At 36.8% G+C, this 22,740-nt stretch overlaps 1 long non-coding RNA gene across 1 annotated transcript; it reads right to left on the bottom strand.

Moving 5' to 3' along the window:
- Positions 1-3,755: 3,755 nt before the first annotated feature.
- LOC112660887 (uncharacterized) lies at positions 3,756-8,612 on the bottom strand. Its single transcript, XR_003137288.3, has 3 exons — positions 5,978-8,612; positions 5,101-5,158; positions 3,756-4,087 (listed from the first exon to the last, which is right to left on the bottom strand). It is a non-coding gene; the product is annotated as an uncharacterized LOC112660887 (long non-coding RNA).
- Between the last annotated feature and the right edge of the window lie 14,128 nt (positions 8,613-22,740).

Here is a 22,740-nt window from a genome sequence, read left to right as displayed (position 1 = left end):
CAAGTATGTAAAATACCACATTCTTAATCATTTTTAAAAGTTCTTCTTTCATATTTAAATTTCAAAATATACTGGCATAGTAATGCATAGTAATTATTTAATACATATGCTAAACTTTTAACTGATAGCAGCAACCAATCAGAAAAGTTTACAAATCATTGTAAAGTATAAGGATATTTGCAAACTGGAATCAAAGTTCACCATAACCCTCTTTGTGGGAGGAAAATATTTGAATGTTTATAAATGAAAGTTAAGTTAGTTGGCTCTAGGAAATATAATCTGTAGATAATATAAATCAGACACAAGTATTCTTCCTTTCTATTGTACCTTACTATTTGTCAAACATGAGAGAATATTAACATATCAATGTTGAAATGTGATAAACATTTTAACATTTATGATATGTGACCATCTGACATTCAGACCAGGATAGGAGGGCTGGTGTCATCTGTAAATTCAAAATCCATTTAAATTTTAGTAAATCTTAATTTCTTTATTATTTGCATTAAAATGAATATTAATACAAGTTCAAAAATTGGCTTCTACACCATCATCAATTCTCTCTCTCTTTTTTAAAGATTTTATTTATTTATTCACAAGAGACACACACACACACAGAGGCAGAGACAGGCAGAGGGAGAAGCAGGCTCTATGCAGGGACCCCGATGTGGGATTCAATCCTGGTACTCCGGGATCACAACCTAAGCCAAAGGCAGATGCTCAACCACTAAGCCACCCAGGCATCCCTAATTCTCTTGATCCTTACTTTGTAAATCACTACTCTACCTTTAGCTTAATATTAAAATTCTATTCAGATGCAGACACATTGACAGTATAATCTATTTCCAACTGTCTGCATAAAATAGTAACACCTGATTGCATGAAATAAATCCACTTTCCAGCTGGCTGTTCTATATTTTCCCTTACCTGAAAATTTTATAAGCCTAGTTTGCCTTTAGTTCAAACTGGATCATCACCCATGCTGTCCTATAAATAATGCGTCATTTTGTCATCATTGTATTTTCACCTACCTGGGTTTGTGAAAAAAAATAGTAGGTTAGACTACTTATTTTTCACTTTTTCACAGACCTCTTAAGTCTGACCACTAGTATACCTTTTCTCTCCCTCTTAAACCTGTTAATCTTCTTCATAATCGTCCCCTCTTCCTTTTCTGTTTTTAAAGCACTGTCATAATGTCACTGCAAGATCCCAAACATGAATGCATGTATGCACACACACCCCCCCACACAGACATATCCAGAAAACTAATGCATTGGTCAGGGGAAAACAAGGTGTATAGGATGTCAACTTTAAGAAGAGGGGACTTTTTTGCAACGGGTTTGCCGCCAGAACACAGGTGTCATGAAAACCACCGCTAAACCTAAACCAAAATGGGAAAGGAAAAGACTCACATCAACATCGTCGTCATTGGACACGTAGATTCGAGCAAGTCTACCACTACTGGCCATCTGATCTACAAATGTGGTGGGATCGACAAAAGAACTATCGAAACATTTGAGAAGGAGGCTGCTGAGATGGGAAAAGGCTCCTTCAAGTATGCCTGGGTCTTGGATAAACTGAAAGCTGAACGTGAACGTGGTATCACCATTGATATCTCCTTGTGGAAATTCGAGACCAGCAAGTATTATGTGACCATCACTGATGCCCCAGGACACAGAGACTTTATCAAAAACATGATTACAGGCACATCTCAGGCTGACTGTGCTGTCCTGAGTGTTGCTGCTGGTGTTGGTGAATTTGAAGCAGTATCTCCAAGAATGGGCAGACCAGTGAGCATGCCCTTCTGGCTTACACACTGGGTGTAAAACAACTAATTGTTGGTGTTAACAAAATGGATTCCACTGAACCACCCTACAGCCAGAAGAGATACGAGGAAATCATTAAGGAAGTCAACACCTACATTAAGAAAATTGGCTACAACCCTGACACAGTAGCATTTGTGCCAATTTCTGGTTGGAATGGTGACAACATGCTGGAGCCAAGTGCTAACACGCCTTGGTTCAAGGGATGGAAAGTCACCCATGAGAATACCAGTGGAACCACCCTGCTTGAAGCCCTGGATTGCATTCTGCCACCAACTCATCCAACTGATAAGCCCTTGCATCTGCTCTGAAGACGTCTACAAAATTGGTGGTATTGGTACTGTCCCAGTGGGTCGAGTGGAGACTGGTGTTCTTAAGCCTGGCATGGTGGTCACCTTTGCTCTGGTCAATGTTACAACTGAAGTAAAGTCTGTGGAAATGCACCATGAAGCTTTGAGTGAGGCTCTTCCTGGGGACAATGTGAGCTTCAATGTCAAGAACGTATCTGTCAAAGATGTTCATCGTGACAATGTGGCTGATGACAGCAAAAATGAGCCACCAATGGAAGCAGCAGGCTTCACGGCTCAGGTGATTATCCTGAACCATCCAGGCCAAATCAGTGCTGGATATGCACCTGTGCTGGACTGTCACACAGCTCACATTGCTTGCAAGTTTGCTGAGCTGAAGGAGAAGATAGATCGTCATTCTGGAAAAAAAAGCTGGAAGATGGTCCCAAGTTCTTGAAATCTGGGGATGCTGCCATTGTTGATATGGTTCCTGGCAAACCTATGTGTGTTGAGAGCTTCTCTGACTATCCTCCTTTAGGCCGTTTTGCTGTTCGTGACATGAGACAGACGGTTGCTGTGGGTGTCATCAAAGCAGTGGACAAGAAGGCAGCTGGAGCTGGAAAAGTCACCAAGTCTGCCCAGAAAGCTCAGAAGGTTAAACGAATATAATCCCCAATACCTGCCACCCCAGTCTTAATCACTGGTGGAAGAACGGTCTCAGAACTGTTTGTGTCAATTGGCCATTTAAGTTTAATAGTAAAAGACTAGTTAATGATAACAATGCATCGTAGAACCTTCAGAAGGAAAGGAGAATGTTTTGTGGACCACTTTTTTTTGTACATGGCAGTTTTGAGTTATTAGTTTTTCTTTTTAAGATTTTATTTATTTATTCATGAAAGACACAGGGAAAGAGAGAGAGGCAGAGACACAGGCAGAGGGAGAAGGAGGTTCCATTCAGGGAGCTGGTTGTGGGACTCGATCCTGGGTCTCCAGGATCATACCCTGGACTGAAGGTGGAGCTAAACTGCTGAGCCACCCGGGCTGCCCTAAGTTATTAGTCTTTAAAATCAGTACTTTTTAATGGAAACAACTTGACCAAAAATCTATCACAGAATTTTGAGACCCATTAAAACAAAAGTTTTATGAGAAAAAAAAAAAAAAAGAAAGAAAAGAAAAGAAGAGAGGGGCACAGAAGGTCCCTGTGCTGAAAATGATTAGCTGTATACATTAGTTGATTTGAAAAGGAGTCAAAGAGCTCGGAATTTAAGGCTAAGCAACTACAAAAATATCCATACTACCAAGAAGTAGGATACAGAATCTGAGTCCACATGGGAGACTAATTTTGCCTCTTGGTAAAACATTAGGCTCAAGATTTCCTACACTGTTTCCTTTTATTGCTATTATTGTTTTGATGCAAGAAATTATTTTTGTGTAGGAGAGGTATGAGAAGATTAATTATAATGTTAATTGATTCATTTATTAGAGTGATTTTTGAGAGTGATGAAAAGAAACATCAAAACCAAAGGAACTGCATCTATAGAAGTCTAAACATCTGTTATAGGGAAGGAAAACTTCCCTTCTTCCCTTCTAGATTCTTTGGCTGGTCAAATAATTAAATTGACATAACACAGATTAACAGGAGAAAAACAAATTTAATTTTGTGCATATGGGAGCCCATAAAAATATGAGATCCTCCAAAGTGACCAGAAGGGTCAGTTTTTACACCTTTTAAACAAGGAAACAATAAACTTGTGAAGAATTGACAAAACAAAGGGGTTTGGGCTCTAGAAATCACAGTGCAGGGGAGCTTCCTGAAGGCAAAGCAGGAGCTCCTGGGCCAGGGCAGCCCAAGTTTCTAGATGAGAAGCTGGCATTGGCAGCAGAGGTGGCAAGGTTCTTTCATGGGGATGCAGACAAGGAAACTGATGGCCAGGAGTAGACATGTGTCTACAAGTACATGCAATATCCACAGGGACTCTGAGAAATAATTAGGAGAGACATTTGATGAGATTAAAAGGCTCTGCAATTTGATCATTAGTGTTGACTGCTCCCACAGAGCAGTCACAAGTAAAGCAATCAGTAATCACAGGCAAATGTTTGAGGTTGGTTTTGTGGAAGCAAAATCATCCACACTTGGGTTGTGGTTCCAGCTATGGGCATAGAAGTGATTATTAGTGGAGGGAACTACAGAATTTCTTTCAAGAAAAAAATCTTAAGACATCCTCATTTATTCTACAATTTAATATACATTGATATATTTTTCTATAATCAATCAGACTAAACTTTTGATTTTTGGTGAATAAGAGTTGAGAGGGGAAAAATGAATCAAATAGAGTAGAATAAGTTCCCTAAGATAAAGACTTTTAATATAGCATGCAGAAAAGAACTTTTAAGTGAATGTTAAGAGGCCATTAGTGTAAAGATGTACATAGTAAATTCTGCTCAATTTAAAGACAGGGACATATCAGCACCATTAAGGTCGATTTAATTAAAAAAAAAATCATTCAGGCTTAAGATTCCATATTTCATTTCAGTGGCCCTGATCACAACTGCTTTACAGAAATTCTTTGGTCTATTTTCAGAGAAATATTTTCTCAACTACAGATTTGGTTGCTCTAAAAATGTATGGAATATATGGTTTTGTATCCTTTGAAATGCCTCTTTTCTTTGTCCTATGATTGTCAACAGAGGAGGGTTTTTTTTTAAACATAAATCATTTGCTAGATCAAATACTAGATGAGTCATCAAGTCATTTACACTATAGTTTCAAATATTTTCTTTTTTAAATTGCCAGATTACTACTGAGCAGGACAAGATAGCACTTTTCTTTAAAATTGTGCTTAAAAAAATAAATAAAATCAAAGAATAATTTCTGTAATATTAATTTAGAGGAGTTGCAGCTACTGGAATGAATAAATAGTAAAAAAGACAGCATTGAAAAATCGACATGAGTTAGGGTTTTCTTGGTTTCATCAAGTTTTTAAGCTTACCTTTCAAAGCTTCTTCCAATTTAGATTTGTCTAGAGAACATGCAGGAAAGCTGAATACCTTACATAAGTAAACAAAAGAATAAAATTAGCATTTGAAGGATTTTTATAACCAAAAGGATAATACTATTAATTGTTCAAAGTTAAGGATTACTTAAAATAATAAAATATTTTAAAATTTGATCATTTTTATAATGGAAAGGAAAAAATTTTTAAAGAATTATTTATTTACTTGAGAGAGAGACAGAGCAGGGGGAGAAGGAGTGGGAGGGGGAGAGGGAGGGACAGAGGGAGAGGGAAGGGCAGAGGGAGAGGGAGGGACTGGGGGAGAGGGAGAGGCAGGCTCCCACTGAGCAGGGAGTTCAGCAGAGGGCTTGATCCCAGGACCCTGAGATCATGACCTGAGCTGAAGGCAAATACTTAACTGACAGAGCCACCCAGGCACCCTAATTGAAAGAAATTCTTAAATTACCTTCCTCAATGATGCATTTAACTACAAACAAATGACAAATTTGAACAAAATCTGGAAAAAAGTTCTATATATTTCTAGGAAAGAATTATAATAGAAAAACAACAGTAAGCACTAAGGAGGATTTGTAAAATAGAATAAGTGCAGGTAATTGTCAAAAACATAATGTTCTCCTAGAGAATCAATCCTTTAGTTGCATACAATTACTGTTCCAAAGTAAGAAAGAATAGAAAAACTGAACTATGTCAACCAACTTTTACTCTGTATCAACATGGGGTCATAGCAAATCAAATTAGAATTTTAAAATATAATTGGAAGACACCAAGTTTTTTGACAGAAGCTCAAAACAAGATACTATTGGAAGAACTCAATGACTGACAAGACCTGGCCAAAGATTTTTGAAATACTTACAGAGCAGCAGAGAAGCACAAATTAAAGAAAGCAACTGTGTGTATTTTAGCATGAACAAACGAAAGATGCACATAGAAGCTCCAGTTTGATTCATTTACCCTTTCACAAATCTCTAGAGAATATTCTTGAGGCCCCCCTCAGGCCTAGTCGGTTCAGCACGTGATTCTTGATCTTGCAGTCATGAGTTCCAGCCCCACATTGAGTGTAGAGATTACTTAAAAAAGAGGAAAGAGAATATTCCACCTGACATCATAATACATAAGAAGGAAGGTCATAGGCAGCCTGGGTGGCACAGCGGTTTAGCACTGCCTTTAGCCCAAGGCATGATCCTGGAGACCTGGGATCAAGTCCCGTATTGGGCTTCCTGAGTGGAACCTTCTTCTCCCTCTGCCTGTGTCTCTGCCTCTCTCTGTGTGTCTCTCATGAATAAATAAATAAAATCTTAAAAAAAGAAAAGAAGGGGGGATCCCTGGGTGGCTCAGTGGTTTCGCGCCTGCCTTTGGCCCAGGTCGTGATCCTGGAGTCCCGGGATTGAGTCCCACGTCGGGCTCCCTGCATGGAGCCTGCTTCTCCCTCTGCCTGTGTCTCTGCCTCTCTCTCTCTCTCTATGTCTCTCTCTCTCTATGTCTATCATTAATAAATAAAAATAAATCTTAAAAAAAAAAAGAGGTCAGACAAGGAAATAATAAGAACATGGCTCTTCACAGGAGAGTTTGTAGTTTGGTTAGACATGAAGAGACATGACCTGACATGTGTAAGATGGTAAGAATGGATAGACAGCTCTCAGCAGAAGGATGAGGGAGGAGATGGGAACAGTGGGACCAAGGAGTCATGACTACATCTGCTCAGCTGTGGTGGGTTACAATGAAATGCAAGACATAAATTTCAGGATTCAGGGGACACCATAGTTCTGTTTTATAGAGCAGGAAATATAAGCCAATGAGTGGACCTACAATTACTCAAATAAGAAGAGGAGCTCAGAGACTCTAGTCACATGTACTTCTGATTTCTGAAATTCACTCGGAGCCTGACTGAAACAAATTATATTTGATAGAACTGAGCCACCAGAAAGCCTTACGAAGTTTCTTACTGAGTACAGTGTAGGAGAAACACCAATGACCAACAAGAATTAGTTATCTATAACAAGTATTTGCTTTCTTACAAGAACCTAAAATGGGTCTCAAATTTACCCACCTGCAGCTCTTATGATTAATGTTTCTTTTCTTAATTGATTTTCCCAATTTGTTAGGGTAAAATCAACAGAATTTGCTTGCCTTATCTTTAAGGCATTTATATGTTTTTTGTTGTTGTTTTGTTTCTTACTATGTAGATTTTGCCAAGCTGAGACTATACACTTCCCACATTCCCTTCCTCATATGGTTCTGGGTTAAGACTGACTACAGGAGAAATTAGCAGATGTGGAAGGCAGGAGAGAAGGAGGAGGACTTCTACTCTGCAGGCAAAATTCACACATGTTGTTGTTGATTGGCTGGTGCACCTCAGTGACACAGAACAGCCAGATCCTCACCCCCTCTTCCTATTTTATCTCCTCATTACGCTTTTCAGAGTTCTGGGCCAGGTGTGTGTGCAACCATGACACGAGGGGCAGAAGCTTCTTCTGCAGGACACCTATCAGGTCAGTGGGAGACAGACAGGGTTTCCAGTTTGTCCACATAGTTTTCTGATTTGCCTTGTTGATTTGTCTTGCAGGTCCTAGTGTGTTGTTGGTTTCTTCCTTTATGTGGCCTGGAAAGTGCTGCCCCAGACTTCCCAAGCAAAAACAGAGTCCACAGCCCTCCTTTTATGTCCTCAGTTCCCTCGGCAATCTCTAGTTGGTGACTTTTCTCTGATCTACCAACCACTCCCATTCAGAGTTAATTTCCTCAACTTCTCCCATAATTGTAGAAGGTCTCAACCCCGCAATAAATATTTTATTCTAGGCAGCCTGGGTGGCTCAGTGGTTTAGCACTGCCTTACAGCCCAGGGCCTGATCCTGGAGACCCAGGATGGAGTCCCACATCAGGCTCCCTGCATGGAGCCTGCTTCTCCCTCTGCCCGTGTCTCTGCCTCTCTCTCTCTCTGTCTGTCTTTCTCTCTCTCTGTCTCTCATGAATAAATAAATAAAATCTTTAAAAAAATGTATTCCATATCATGTACCAGACTTGAAGACATACAGGCATGAAATGAAGAGGTTTTATTTTTTCAATTGAACCAAGACTTTAATTTCTGCTTTTCTATTAGTCAAAATACTTTAAACAAATTCAGCATTCATTTGAATACCATTTTAGAATACCTTCCTCCATAATGGTAGACTTTATATTGAGAATCTTATATTGAGAAGATGTTAGGTAAAATAATACAAGTTGTAACATATTTTCTTCTGATAAGGGCTGACTGCTCAATAAAAATTTGTCCATGGCCCTTCACCACCTTATTTAATTCTATTGTGGTGGTTTTGATCCATTCTTTTTTTTTTAAATTTTTATTTATTTATGATAGTCACAGAGAGAGAGAGAGAGAGAGAGAGGCAGAGACACAGGCAGAGGAAGAAGCAGGCCCCATGCACCGGGAGCCCGACGTGGGACTCGATCCCGGGTCTCCAGGATCGCGCCCTGGGCCAAAGGCAGGCGCTAAACCGCTGTGCCACCCAGGGATCCCTGATCCATTCTTTGTTCTTGTTTATCTCCTCTATAATGCTTCATTTCTTTTAATGTATGAACCTTCATATAATCTGAAATTAATTCTGACAGGAAGATGCTTGAAATCACAGGCTGGTCACCATTCAGCCACTAGAGGTACCACCCATGTTATATCTGAGGATCTTGGAATAATAATAATAATAATAATAATAATAATAATAATAACAGCAAAAAAGATAGCATTTAAAACAAATACCATATACCACAGCATGTAATTTTTAGATGTAAGCTCACTTAATCTTCTCTATCATGGAACATGTATAAGTTCACATTATTCTTAATTTAAACATGAGGAGCTGAGACACCAAGGACATTTTTAAAATTGCTTGTAAGTCATGCAGCTCCTAAGTGGCAGAGGAAATATTTGAACTTAAATCTGCCCATTGTCGAATATTACTTAGTCATCAGAAACGAGGAATACCCACCATTTGCTTCGACGTGGATGGAACTGGAGGGCATTATGCTGAGTGAAGTCAGTCAATCGGAGAAGGACAAACATTATCTGTTTCATTCATCTAGAGAATATAAAAAAATTCTCTGCTTCTATTCAGGACTCACCTGTTTCTCCTTATTTCAAAACTCATCTTTTTTTGTGAGACCAAAATATAGCATATAACAAAATATAACATATTTTCTTTCTTTGTGTGTCCTTGCATGTTATCGATATCAAGGTGATACATGGACTCTTTTGTATGGCTACCTTAAACTATTTTTCCCAAAATTATTAAATCTGACAAGGCTGTTTTGGCCATCATACAAACAAAAGCCAATGACAACAAAACAGAAAAGCATAAAGAAAAAGTTAGAAAAAAAAAAGAAAAAGTTAGAAGTTGGGTCTTTAGAGTGGGATCCTGATAGGATAAAAAAAAATTCAGTAATGTTTCCTCAACTCAGCCAACTTGGAAATATGACAAGAATCATCTCTCCTGACATTACAGTATTTCACTTGTCAAACATTTTAAGAACAAAAAAAGAGAGATGATGTGTATTGGCTCTAGTCCCAGTTCAAAATGGGTTTGCCCACTCATTCCTAAAAGCACTTGTATAAATGCTGTCAACTCATCCACTCAGCCACTTCGGCATTGACAAACTTTGTTTACCAAAAGGTTGTGATATGTGGGGTTGGGGAAGACCATGTCCTCTTGCTGTTCCCTTTTTTGCATTTTCAAAGTACAAAATGTAGATTAAGAGATGGGAAGTATAACTCCTCTTTCGTGCTTTCATGTTCAAGAACGTATTTCCTCAAAATGGTTTTGTCATGACAAAAACTGATGGCAATTTTGAAGTTTCAAATATAAAAGTATAGAATATGAGAGAGAGAACATGAAAGAGAAAATGCTGAAATTCCATGATTAATTAAATTAGCATACAGAGATTGAACATGAGTGATAAATGACAAATTTATCTTATAATTTAAAAATGGATAGCTATTAAGAAACCTGTCCTATCTATTTCTCTCAGTGGGGAGAGATTATTCAATAGAATAATCTAGCATCTCTCCCTGCAATGGCCACTCCTCTTAATTTAAAGCAATAAAATTCAGAACACAGTCAGGAAGTCATAGTTTGTTTTGCATCATAACTTGACAATTCAGTTAACCCTTTAATCCTTCCTTAGGAGCATCCCATTATTTTATTCAGGTGTGTGCATGTGTGTATGCAAATGTCTGTGTCTAAGTTACCCATCAAGTAGTCAGAATTTTAGAGCTGTAGTTTGAGAGAAGAAGATGACAAGAGTTGATGGGATGCTTCACATATATTCATGCTAGCTCTAAAGAACTCACTGCCAACCTGGGAGTTCAGAAAGGTCTGATAAGTATATTTAGAAGAGAGACTAGGAAATGCCAAGACTTTCCCACTGCCTGGAAAGCTCCTCAGTCCACTCTCCAGACCTCAACTCAAAAACAGCTTCTTCAGAGCCACTTTCTCTTAGTCCCCTGAAGTTCTCAAGTCTGAGTTAGTTTGCTTTGTTTTATGCTCCTTTCTTGCAATTTGTCTCAGTTCGTAGGATGATTTGAATAAAGTCTATAAGGCCTGTGTGGGAGACAAAATTTTTGGTCTTTGCATCATTGCATCTCCAGGGACCAAAGACCAGCCCTGTGGTTAGTAAATGTTAGGTGCTTTTAAATGTATGTTGAAATAACACTTTTTTAATGTTTATTTTGATTTTTAAAAAAATTTATTTATTTATTCATGAGAGACACAGAGAGAGGCAGAGACACAGGCAGAGGGAGAAGCAGACTCCCTCCGGGGAGCCTGATGCAGATGCTAGGCCACTGAGGCACTTAGGCATCCCAGTTGAAACAATACTTAAATGAGTACCTAATCCATAGGTAATGATACTGGCCTGCAATTTATATTTGCTTTTCACTAAAAAAAAAAAAAAAAAAAATGCTGAAAGAAGACAGAGGTGTATAAGACTCTTTAAAAATGCAAAACCAAACTTGATATCCCCTGACATTAAATGATAAATAAACTTGCTTTGGAGAAAATAAAAAGCAGGTATATGGCACACTAGAGAAATCAAAGTGACTTTAGTATTAATTTTACTACTCTTGTGTTTCAGAAGGGCAGAGTGGCTCAGATTCATTGTTCTGCAAGAAAGCTAAAGAGCAGAGAAGAATGAGAAAAGCAAATAGGGGAGACATGAGATGGGATAGAAGGTTGGAGGGGGAGGGAGAATGCAGTGTGGATCAGCCCGAGTACAAAAGGACAGGAAATACTTATCTGATTTACTGACAAATTGGTCTTTCCTGACCTTATCAAGGGTTCCTTGGGGCGCCTGGGTGGCTGGGTCCCTTAAGCATCCAACTCTTTATTTTGGTTCAGGTCATGATCTCAGGGTCATGAGATGGAGCTCTACATGGGGCTCCATGCCCAGCTTGGGATTCTCTCCTTCCTTTTCTCTTTCTCTCTGTCCCTGCTCCAACCTCGGGGCAGGAGGTGTGTGGGGCGGAGGGGGGGATGTTGCTCAGTGGAGTGATCCTCCAGCAATCAGAGCAGAAAAGATCAAAGATTGATAAAAATAGTATCTTCCTCATGTTATTTCTCTGAGGATTAAAAGATTTTCTAAAGCTCAAGTTGTCTATTTCTTGGAGTATAGTAAACTCAGAATAAGTAACCTCACAAAAAATACAGTTCCTTTTTAGCTAACTAAAGACTTTGTGGATTTTCTTTTCACAATGAAAGTTAGATACCATTGTCACAATTGATGTTCTTGTCATTTTCATTATTTCAATGTCTCAAGATGTTCCTCTTTGAAAGGGTGGGATTGGGCCTGTGATGTGTTGCTCCAGTCATAAAATCACTGAGTAATAATGTGCAACATTTAAAGTAAAAGCTATGAAAGTCTGTTTAAACAAGCTAAGCTGACTAGGTGTAATTTACTGAGAATAAAAATACAAAATAAGAAACTAAAAATTTGAAAAAATGGTATGTGTGTTATTTTATATGTATACTGATGATAGAAAATTTGGACAATATTGACAGGAAGAAAGAATGATGTTTTTCTTTTTTGTTTTGAGATTTTATTTATTTATTCATGAGAGACACAGAGAGAGAGAGAGAAGCTGAGACACAGGCAGAGGGAGAAGTGAGCCCCCCACAAGGAGCCTGATGAAGGACTCGATCCTGGATCCCACGATCATGCCCTAAGCTGAAAGCAGACTGAGCCACCCAGGCATCCCAGAATGGTGTTTTTCTTTCAGATAATGAGATTATATAATAAACACAATTTTTTAAACTAAAGTCTCTTTTGAGTGGTTTACCTTTCAGGATACAGGTGGTGCAAGAAGTTGAGGATACATTTTCTGAATTATAATGTGATATACAATATTGAGCCAAAAACACAGATTTTTCTGTTTTCTTAGTTTGAGATCTAACTCACTAGAGATCATTCAAATATATATAAAATAGGAAAAGCTGTTTGTATTATGTGTAGATTATTAATATCTGGTAATAGGCACAGATAACATTTGGTTGACATCAACTATAGGTAATTAGAAATTACTGCTGTCATTTCTATTAGAGTATATTCTTATACCTCAATTTGAGGATCTTTTCAGCATTTATTAAATTTAGACAAGCTCTAGGGGCGCCTGATTGGCTCAGTCAGTTGTGTGTGCCTTCATTTCAGATAGAGCCCCAGGTTGGGCTCCCTTCTCAGTGGAGAGTCTGCTTTTCCCTCTGCCTCTATCATCCCTCTCCCCTACTCATGCTTTCTCTATATATGAAATAAATAAATAAAATCTTTGAAAAAAATTCAAAAATTTAGATAAGCTCTAGTTGAAGACAAAAGGTAAACATACTTTTAAGTATCAATCACATCCTAAATATCCATTATTAAGACAAAATTTAACTTTATAACTAAGAGTCTTAAAGGAAGTAAAAGCTATTCAGAAAAAAATTTAAATTAAAGCTGCCGGATAATTCATAAATTGTTTCTGAATTAAATCAACTCAACATGGAATTCAATGGACAGATACAATTTTGTCTTCAATATAAAATTATTCCAAAAACAGATTTTTTTCAAAAAATTACTTGTATCTTCCAAAAATATTTCCATTAAAATTAACTGGGAAAAAACATAAAACACTACTAAGCAATAGTCTTGAAGTTTAAACATGATGGTTGCCTCTTGTCAAATGTTTACTGCTATCTATAACTCACAGTCATGTAATTAAGGATTTCTGGATTTGTTAAAAGTCATTGCACACTGAATAACCACACTGAAGAAACAGTGTCAAGGTTCTATGTGGATACTAGTGCTGCTCAGAAGTGTGGGAGTGCTGATAATATTTTCTTTTAGAAGGTAAATCTAGCATTGTCCTTTGAGACTCAAATCCAGGAACACAGGCAGGCATTTATAAAGAAATTAGAGCAGCAAGCTGGAAATAGGACTTACTCCAACTTCCTTTCTTCCCACCCTTTGGGGGAATGTGAATCAAGAGTTCATTAAAAAAGAAAAATCTCAGCAAGAACTCTGTTAATAGTTAAGGCTGCCACTTTCATTTTACTAATGGGAAACAGAAAAGAATTTGCCCACATAGTAAAAAAAATCAAGTTCCTTTTGTCACTATCTTCTGATTTCTTTATCACATTTTTCTTCACTAGCTGAAAAGAAATCCTAGATCCCATCTAGCTATTCCAATTTTTTAAGCAATAACATTTTGTATTTAAAATGTCATTCACATATTGTTTTAAAAATGACTCCATAAATCAGGCTATTATAGATTTATATGTATTTCATCAACTAAAAATAATTGATGAAAAATGTCACCATCCAGCCATAAGAAACTTCATAAAATATTTAAGTATTAGTATTCTGAGTTTTATTAAACAGCAACTGACAAATATGTTTTATACAGCTGAAAGTCAAATGTTAAGAAGATATATATATATATACATATATATATATATAATAAAAACTTTAATTAGCTGTATGTTGTATTGAAACCAATGGAGATTCACTACAGTTGCACAGCTTCATGCTTTATTGCTTAAACAAATTTAATAAATGGCAAGTAACAGCTGCTGAAGCCACTGAACTTGACTCTTCATGTATAACACTTTTTTTTTCTTTTGCATATAATGGATAGAACTTCAACTGGCAGTGTTAGACATATATTACAACTACTTTGAACATGCAACATGTTATTTTTTAACAAGGAGACAAGATATTTTAAAAGGCTCAGCTAAAAAACTGAAGTCATGATCACCAAAATTATTTTTATCTGTCCAAACACCTTTATCACTTGATAATTCAGATAGTGAAAGACATCTAAATTCTTTAATGTAACTTTGTTGTTCGGTTTGTTAATGTACTAGTTGAAAAAGAAGGCTAGCACAAAATCTATTAGAATAAACATAAGAATACTAAAGAGTTCAAAGGAATGTGAAAACATGGTAAGAAGGTAGAAAAGGAGCAATAAATTAATAGAAAAAGTCACACTCTCTGGGAGATGACAGATGAGGTGTGTACCATGGTTAAGGCCAATGAGCTTTGGGAAACATTGGAGCTCCAACAGAATAAAACACAGGTGCAAAAACAAAAGTTGGGACATCATCATACTAGACTTCTAGAAGCTAGATCCAAAATAGGGGCCTGGAGTAATTTCTTGGCAAGTACAATTTATAACACAATAGGGAAAGTGTTAATAAAGTTGGTTAGGAAAAGGCACTATCATTTGATTACACTCAAGGGCAAGGAAATACAATTTCTGCTTTTAACTCAACTTTTTGCTTCATTTATATTTTATACTTTTAAATTTCTGCTTTTAACTCAACTTTTTGCTTCATTTATATTTTATACTTAATTACACTCAAACACTGAGCCACCCAGGCACAATTAATATGAGTTTGTTATTGTAATAAAATCACCTAATACAATCACTGGACAATAATTTTTGTTTATATGCCACCCATATATTAAGGTACATAATCAGGAACCTGGATATATACAATTAGATAATTTCTTTTCGTTTTATAACAAGTTAATTCCTTTCTATGTCAACATATACAATACTTATACACAGAAGTTATTATCCTTATTCTCATGTTATGGATAATAAAACTGTGGCTACTTACAGTTAATAAGTATAGTCAAATGTCAAATAACATATATTATCCAAGTGTTTTGACTTTTATTAACAAATTGCACAAAATTACACCAGTATAATTCCCTCAATAACATATATATATGCATACATGTTGCATATATGTATATATACACAGGTATATAGTCAAGGGAATTTTATATATTCTCTCATCAATACAGATAATTAAAATATTTTTCATTTCTGCTAAAAACCACTCTGGAAAACAGTGTGGAGGTTCCTCAAAAGCTAAAAATAGAGCTGCCCTATGACCCAGCAATTGCACTACTGGGTATTTACCCCAAAGATACAGATGTAGTGAAATGCCGGGACACCTGCACCCAATATGCACAGCAGCAATGTCCCCAGTAGCCAAACTGTGGAAGGAGCCTCGATGTCCTTTGGCAGATGAATGGATAAAGATGACATGGTCTATATATATATACAATGGAATATTCCTCAGCCATCAGAAAGGATGAATACCCACCATTGGCTTCAATGTGGATGGAACTGGAGGGTATTATGCTGAGTGAAGTAAGTCAGTCAGAGAAGGGCAATCATCATATGGTTTCACTCATACATGGAATATAAGAAATAGTGAAAGGGATCATAAGGGAAAGGAGGGGAACTGAGTTGGAAAAATTAGAGAGGGAGACAAACCATGAGAGACTCCTAACTCTGGGAAACAAACAAAGGGTTGCGGAAGGGGAGGTGGGAGGGGAGTTGGGGTAACTGGGTGACAGGCACTGAGGAGGGCACTTGATGGGATAAGCTCTGGGTGTTATACTATATGTTCCCAAATCGAACCTCAATAAAAATAAATAAATAAACACTATTGAAAATCCTAAGAAATAAAAATAAATAAAAATCCATTTAAAGTTGTAATTTGTTTTTTATTACTTTTTAAATTGCACATCACCATATACTTCAGAATCATTTGCACCCTAATTTTTTTTTAGTTTATTTCTGTAAGAACTTTTGGAAGAGTACATCAATTTCTGTTTGTGACACAGATGTTTTAAGTTTTTTCTTAATTCTTAACATGTATTTGAATTTGTATCAATTAGAAGATTTCACTTACTGGAGTTTAATCTGTATGTTTTTAATGCTTTATCTTTGAATTTATGCTTCAAAATCCTTCCCCACCACACTGACATTCCCCTCAAGTATATTTACAGCTTCTCTCTTTGCATTTAAATATTTGGTCTAGGGATCCCTGGGTGGCGCAGCGGTTTGGCGCCTGCCTTTGGCCCAGGGCGTGATCCTGGAGACCCGGGATCGAATCCCACATCGGGCTCCGGGTGCATGGAGCCTGCTTCTCCCTCTGCCTCTCTCTCTCTCTCACTATCATAAATAAATAAAAATTAAAAAAAAAAATAAATATTTGGTCTATCCAGTATTTATTTGAGTAAATAGTATGAGAGGAGTTGAGCCATTACATGATTTAGTCTATTTTCCCAAGTTGATAAAAGGAATAAAATAATCCGGCATATTGATTTCAGGTGCTCCTTTATTACAGATCAGAAATGTACATTTTGAAAATCTATTTCACACCTCTCTACTTGAAATTTATTTGGCACCCACTTATTTTACTCTTTCTATTAATGTGACTTAATATCTGGCAGGTCAATTTTATATTAAATAATTTTTAAAAATAGAGTTTTTCCTAAATTTTCTTGGCTATTCTGTCTTCTTTATTTGTCTACATTGATACGAGAATTATTTTTTAAAGAAAATGAAAATCTTGCTAGTTTGATCCAAATTTCATCACATCCCAGGTGAGTTAAATCATTTTGCATGTATTGAATTATATTCCTCAGCAAAATTTGATAATTGTTTCTCTAGAGATTCTTTTTTTTTTAAGGATTTTTAAAAATTTATTTATTTGTTCCTGAGACACACACAGAGAGAAGCAGAGACACAAGCAGAGGGAGAAGCAGGCTCTCTGCAGGGATCCCGATCTGAGCCTCCATCCCAGGACCCCAGATCACGCCTTGAGCCAAAAGCAGACACTCAAACACTGAGCCACCCAGGCATCCTTATTTCTCTAGAGATTCTAAACAATTCTTGTTTTAGTATTTCTATATATTTTGTAATTTTGATCTTTTTCTCTTTTATAATTGATGGTTAGACTATATTAATATAACATATGGTGGCTTATTTGATTTTTTTGCTGGAATCAGTTGACGCTTCTTTGTGGAAAAAAATTATTCTTTTAACATTTGGAATAAATCTGATATGTAGGGCAGGATGATATCAACGTAAGTATAGTTATGTATTTAGGCTTTTCTACTTTAAATATATTTATAAATATCAGTATAAAAATCTTAACCATTTAGATTCTATGATTGGTATATAAAAGATAACTTTTTTTAATAGTTCCTATTTTTATTGTACTTACCAATTTTGCTTGATTTCGTAAAAAAAAAAAAAAAATTCTTAGTTTGGCAAATCATCACAGGATGCCTGAATTAAAGAACAACAATAGGGGATCCCTGAGTGGCTCAGCGGTTTGGCGCCTGCCTTTGGCCCAGGGCGCGATGCTGAAATCCCAGGATCAAGTCCCGCATCGAGCTCCCGGCATGGAGCCTGCTTCTCCCTCTGCCTGTGTCTCTGCTTCTCTCTCTCTCTCTCTCTATGTCTATCATGAATAAATAAATAAAATCTTAAAAAAAAATAAAAAATTCCTTATTTTTTCAGCCAGAAATTTAAGTGATACATGAGGTATATTTGATTTTATTTATTGCATTATATTTTGTTCTTTTCATTATTTTGGCTTCTATTTCTTTGTAATTTTTCTTTTTTTTAAGATTTTATTTATTCATATGAGAGAGACAGAGACAGGCAGAGGGAGAAGCAGGCTCCATGTAGGGAGCCTGACGTGGGACTCCATCCTGGGACTCCAGGATCAGGCCTGGGCTGAAGATAGCACTAAACCGCTGAGCCACCCAGGCTGCCCCATTTCTCTGTAATTTTTCTATGATATCAACTATGACTACTAGCATTCATATTCTTCTGTTTTTAAAAGTGTTTTATGGCTTTGATTAATAACTATATTTCACATTTTCATAGGTATTTATTATCTGAAGCTACCACTTTAGGATCAAATAAGACAGTTTTCTATCTCAGTGAATTAGATAAATATCAAATCTTTCTTTAGTCTATGTTGCATTCATACCATGATTACTTCTTTTTAAAATATTTTGTTTGTATATTACTATTCTCATAAAACTTCTATGGAGAAAAATGGTACATATGTCTTCTTTTTGCGGTAATACCTATGATAGTCATCCCATTTTATTTCTATTTTAAATGATGTAATCCACATAGACCACCTTTCTAAGCCTTGCCTTTCTTGTTCTCATCTATAGTCAATAAATCTTCACTTCCTTTTTGGTAAGTTTTTAAAAAATGCTGTATATTAGAACTCCCTGTAGCTTTTATACATTTAAAAATGCAATTAAAACTCTTAAATTTTAGGAGAACCTGGGTGGCTCAGTAGTTGAGGTTTGCCTTTGACTCAAGTCATGATCCCAGGGTCCTGGGATAGAGTCCCCCCCTCAGGTTCCCCATATGGATCCCGCTTCTCCCTCTGCCTATGTCTCTGCCTCTCTCTGTGACTCTCATGAATAAATAAATAAAATAAAAATTCTTAAATTTTAATCTGTTTTTAAACTTCATTAAGGTGGCTCCATGGATTTTAAGAAATTGACTCATAGACACCTACAGCTATCATTTTTTTTCTTAGGATTATTCAAAGTATAACATTTCTTTTTTTTCTAATATTTATTTATTTACTTATTTATTTATTTATTTATTTATTTATTTATTCATTCATTCATTCATTCATTCAACTCAATGGGGGACTTGATCCAAGTACCCAGAATTATGCCCTGAGTCTAAGGCAGATACTCAAACATTGAGCTATCCAGGTGTCCCAAAGTATAACATTTCATTAGTGCTCCACTCTCCTTCCATCCCTCCCTTCCTTTATAATATTTCTCCACGTTTTTTTTTTTTTTTTTAAGATAGTGAAAGAGAGTGAGTGCACTTTGCAGGGGTAGGGGCAGAGGGAGAAAAAGAATCTTAGGCAAGGTCCATGTCCAGCACGGAGCCCCCATGGGGCTTGATCTCATCACCCTGAGATCATGACCTGATCTAAAACCAAGAGTGTCACATTTAACCGACTGAGCCCCCCACACACACCCTGAGGATATTTTAATAATAGACCTGTAAAAGTCTTTATTCCTAAAAGATAGTGTCCCTGGGTTTAGGATTCTAATTCAAAGTCACATCATTCCAATGTCTCTTGGCTGCACCATTATTGCTAAGAAACAAATCGCCACGCTAATTGCCCTTCCTGTGTGGGTGATATGGCGACTTTTTACACTCTTCTCTTTAATTGGAGTATCTTCTGCATTTCAGCGTTATGTCTCTGGGTATAGATATCTCTTTGTTATTCCTGTTTGGGAATCACAGGACTTCTGAAATGAAGGACCCATGCCTTCCATCAATGCTGGAGCAGTATCAGTTGTTTTATGTTTTGAAAATCTCACCTTCTGAAAAACAGAAGGTTTTTTCTGTCATCCTCTTTTGGCTATAGTATATCTTTTATATGTAAAAATAATTTGGATTTTGTATGAAAATATTTCTTGCTTTCTTCTCTGTTCCAATTTTCCTCTCTTTTACATTTCCTAGCATCTATCTCTATATCACTTATCTTGGGTATTCTATTTCTCAGAGGTGTCATTTGGTTCACTCTCTCCCCAACTGTGGCTTATCTTTGGCTTACCCCACCCACTGATCAATTTTTTTTTTTTAGATTTATTCATTTATTTTAAAGAGAGAGAAAGTGTACATGAACAGGAGGAGGGGCAGAGGGAAAGATGAAGCAGATTCCCCACTGAGCATGGAGCCTGATTCAGGACTCCTCTCTGGCCTGAGATCAGGACCTGAGCCCAAACCGAGTTCAATGCTTAGCCAACTAAGCCACCCAAGTGCCTCTGATTGAGTTTTTTAAATCAATTTTTACATTTTTAATTTCTTAAAGGTCTATTTGTTTTTAATCTAATAAGCTTGGTCACATTAATAGATTTTTATTTCCTCACATGATTCTGATTTTGTTTTTTATAGTTTAACAAAAAGAATCACCATTATATTCATTATATATAAATTTCCTTATCTGCAATTATACACTTTTTTGGTTTTGTTGATGACCACTTTTCCCCTTATATATTTAAAGGTTTTTGATTATAAGTTTATGTTTCTTGCCAGTTCATTTAGAATATCTTTTAGGTGTGTTTTTAAAATGCCTCCCGCAAAGATTTCTTTTTAGTTTTCTTTTGCTAATTTCCTTTTTTAAAAAGATTTTATTCATTTATTCATGAGACACACAGAGGGAGGGGGGTAGGCAGAGACACAGGCAGAGGGAGAAGCAGGCTCCATGCAAGGAGCCTGACTTGGGACTCGATCCCGGGACCCCAGGATCACGCCCTGGGCTGAAGGCGGGCACCAAACTCCTGAGCAATCCAGGGATCCCCTCCTTTACTAATTTCCTAAAAGCACTTACCACATGGGGACAATTAGAATATGTATTTTAGTTTGAGGTTTTTCTGGCCACATAGGTAATATGAACTGTCCTAAATCCAAGTAAGAACAGGTTTTCGTTTAGAAGTTTTCAAGTGAAAATTTTTTCCCACTGTATTTAGAGCCAAGGCCAAGATAATTATAGATCCTACGACTGTCCTTTGTAGAGTTCTCTTTCTTTTCTTTTCACCTGGTCAGCTCACTATGAATGTCGACTTTTAGTGGTTCCAGCATTATTGAATGGACCTCCCATTTGCCCTCCCATTCTCCAATTCTTTAGTTCAGTGACACCTAGATTCTGTGTCAATAGAAATGAACAAATTATGTCCTAGTCAAGCAATAGTTCCAAGACTTTCTTGCCCCAATGCATTTGTCACTTATGAAGAATTTCCTTTCTTATATATCAGCTCAGTCACACATGTAGGAAAATATATTTTTATACCTCAACCACTATTTCTAGAGCTGTGTGCCCAGAAATTTCTCTAATCATTTTATCCACAGTATTTGAAAAACAGTAAATCAATTTAGTTCTTTGCACTCAAAATTATTCATATATTTCTCTTCTTATATTTTTCCTAATCATTTACTTCACATATTCTCAGGGTTTATCAAGGAAGAGTCTCATTTAATTGCCATTCAACATGAATTTATAGGGATAAAGTTTGGATAGAAATTTTAAAAATAGGAGTGCCTACATGGTTGAGACCTTTGGTTCAGAGCGTGATTCCAAGGTCCTGATTCAGAGTGTCACCTAGCTTCCTGCTCAGAAGGGAGCCTGCTCCTCCCTCTCCCTCTGCTCCTCCTCTCTCTCTGTTCCTTCCACTTTGCTCCTGCGGTCTCTCAATTTCCTTATCTCAAATAGATAAAATCTTAAAAAGAAAAGAAAAGAAGTTCTAAAAATATAAATAAGAGTGGTTTTAGCAGGTTTGAAAAAGACAAAGTTTCTTTCTGTCATATAATATGGAATTTCTAAGACAAATATTGTGCTTTAAATATCATTAGAGATCTAAGATCTCTGCACAAGATTTCTACCCCATAGTTCCAGATGGCTGTACTAACTCCAACTATCACATTGGCATTCAACCCAACAGAAAGAGAGAACATTGAGACCCTGCCTTTGTTAAGATTTGTCAGAAGTTATACACACTGCTTCTACTTACGTGGCACTCACCTGACTAGAACACTTTTACATTGCAACATTTAGCTTAAGGTAACTTGGAAAATACCAGCTTTATACTAGGTAGTTATATGTCCAATTTATATTCTAAGTTCCTATTAGTGAAGAAGGATAACTAGAAACTTGGAAAGAACCATCGGCCTCTGATACAATATATCCATCCAGAAGCACAGACCCTTGCATAGGGGATACACCAATTTTCATCTGTAGGATCAGTCTCTGTCTTTGGGAGGCTGTTCTTTGTCCATTACCCTTCATGGACGCATCTGAAGATGCTCATCCTATAGCATCCAGAGTTTTTGTGACCTGCAGATTTGGGAGCCCCCTACATTGATTATCCTAAATGATGAGTCATCACAAATTTCTGTAGGCTATTCTCACAACTTTTCACTCACTTCAATTCTTTTTGAAGCCTATTGATTATTTTGCTTGGTCCAGTGTACAAGAAACCACAGCCAAATATTTTCGTCTAGACATACCTTTTAACCTAAAAGCTAATCTTACACATACTAGATCCTGATCTCTTATTCCATTTTTCTTTCCTTGAAAAAGCTGCATCATATATTTCTAAAATAGCAATTTTGGATAGAAAGACAATACAATCACTTGGTCTTTGCCTTCTAGGAAGTTTGCATAAGGGAAGAGAACTCTTCACCATGGAAGTGCTTGCTGCCAAGGCTGCTCCCACAGAGCCACCACTGGGAAGAAG

This window comes from Canis lupus, chromosome 4, assembly GCF_003254725.2.
Source record: "Canis lupus dingo isolate Sandy chromosome 4, ASM325472v2, whole genome shotgun sequence".
Taxonomy (NCBI): domain Eukaryota; kingdom Metazoa; phylum Chordata; class Mammalia; order Carnivora; family Canidae; genus Canis; species Canis lupus.
Note: the sequence above shows the minus strand (reverse complement) of the source record. Positions and strands in the feature narration are given on the sequence as shown.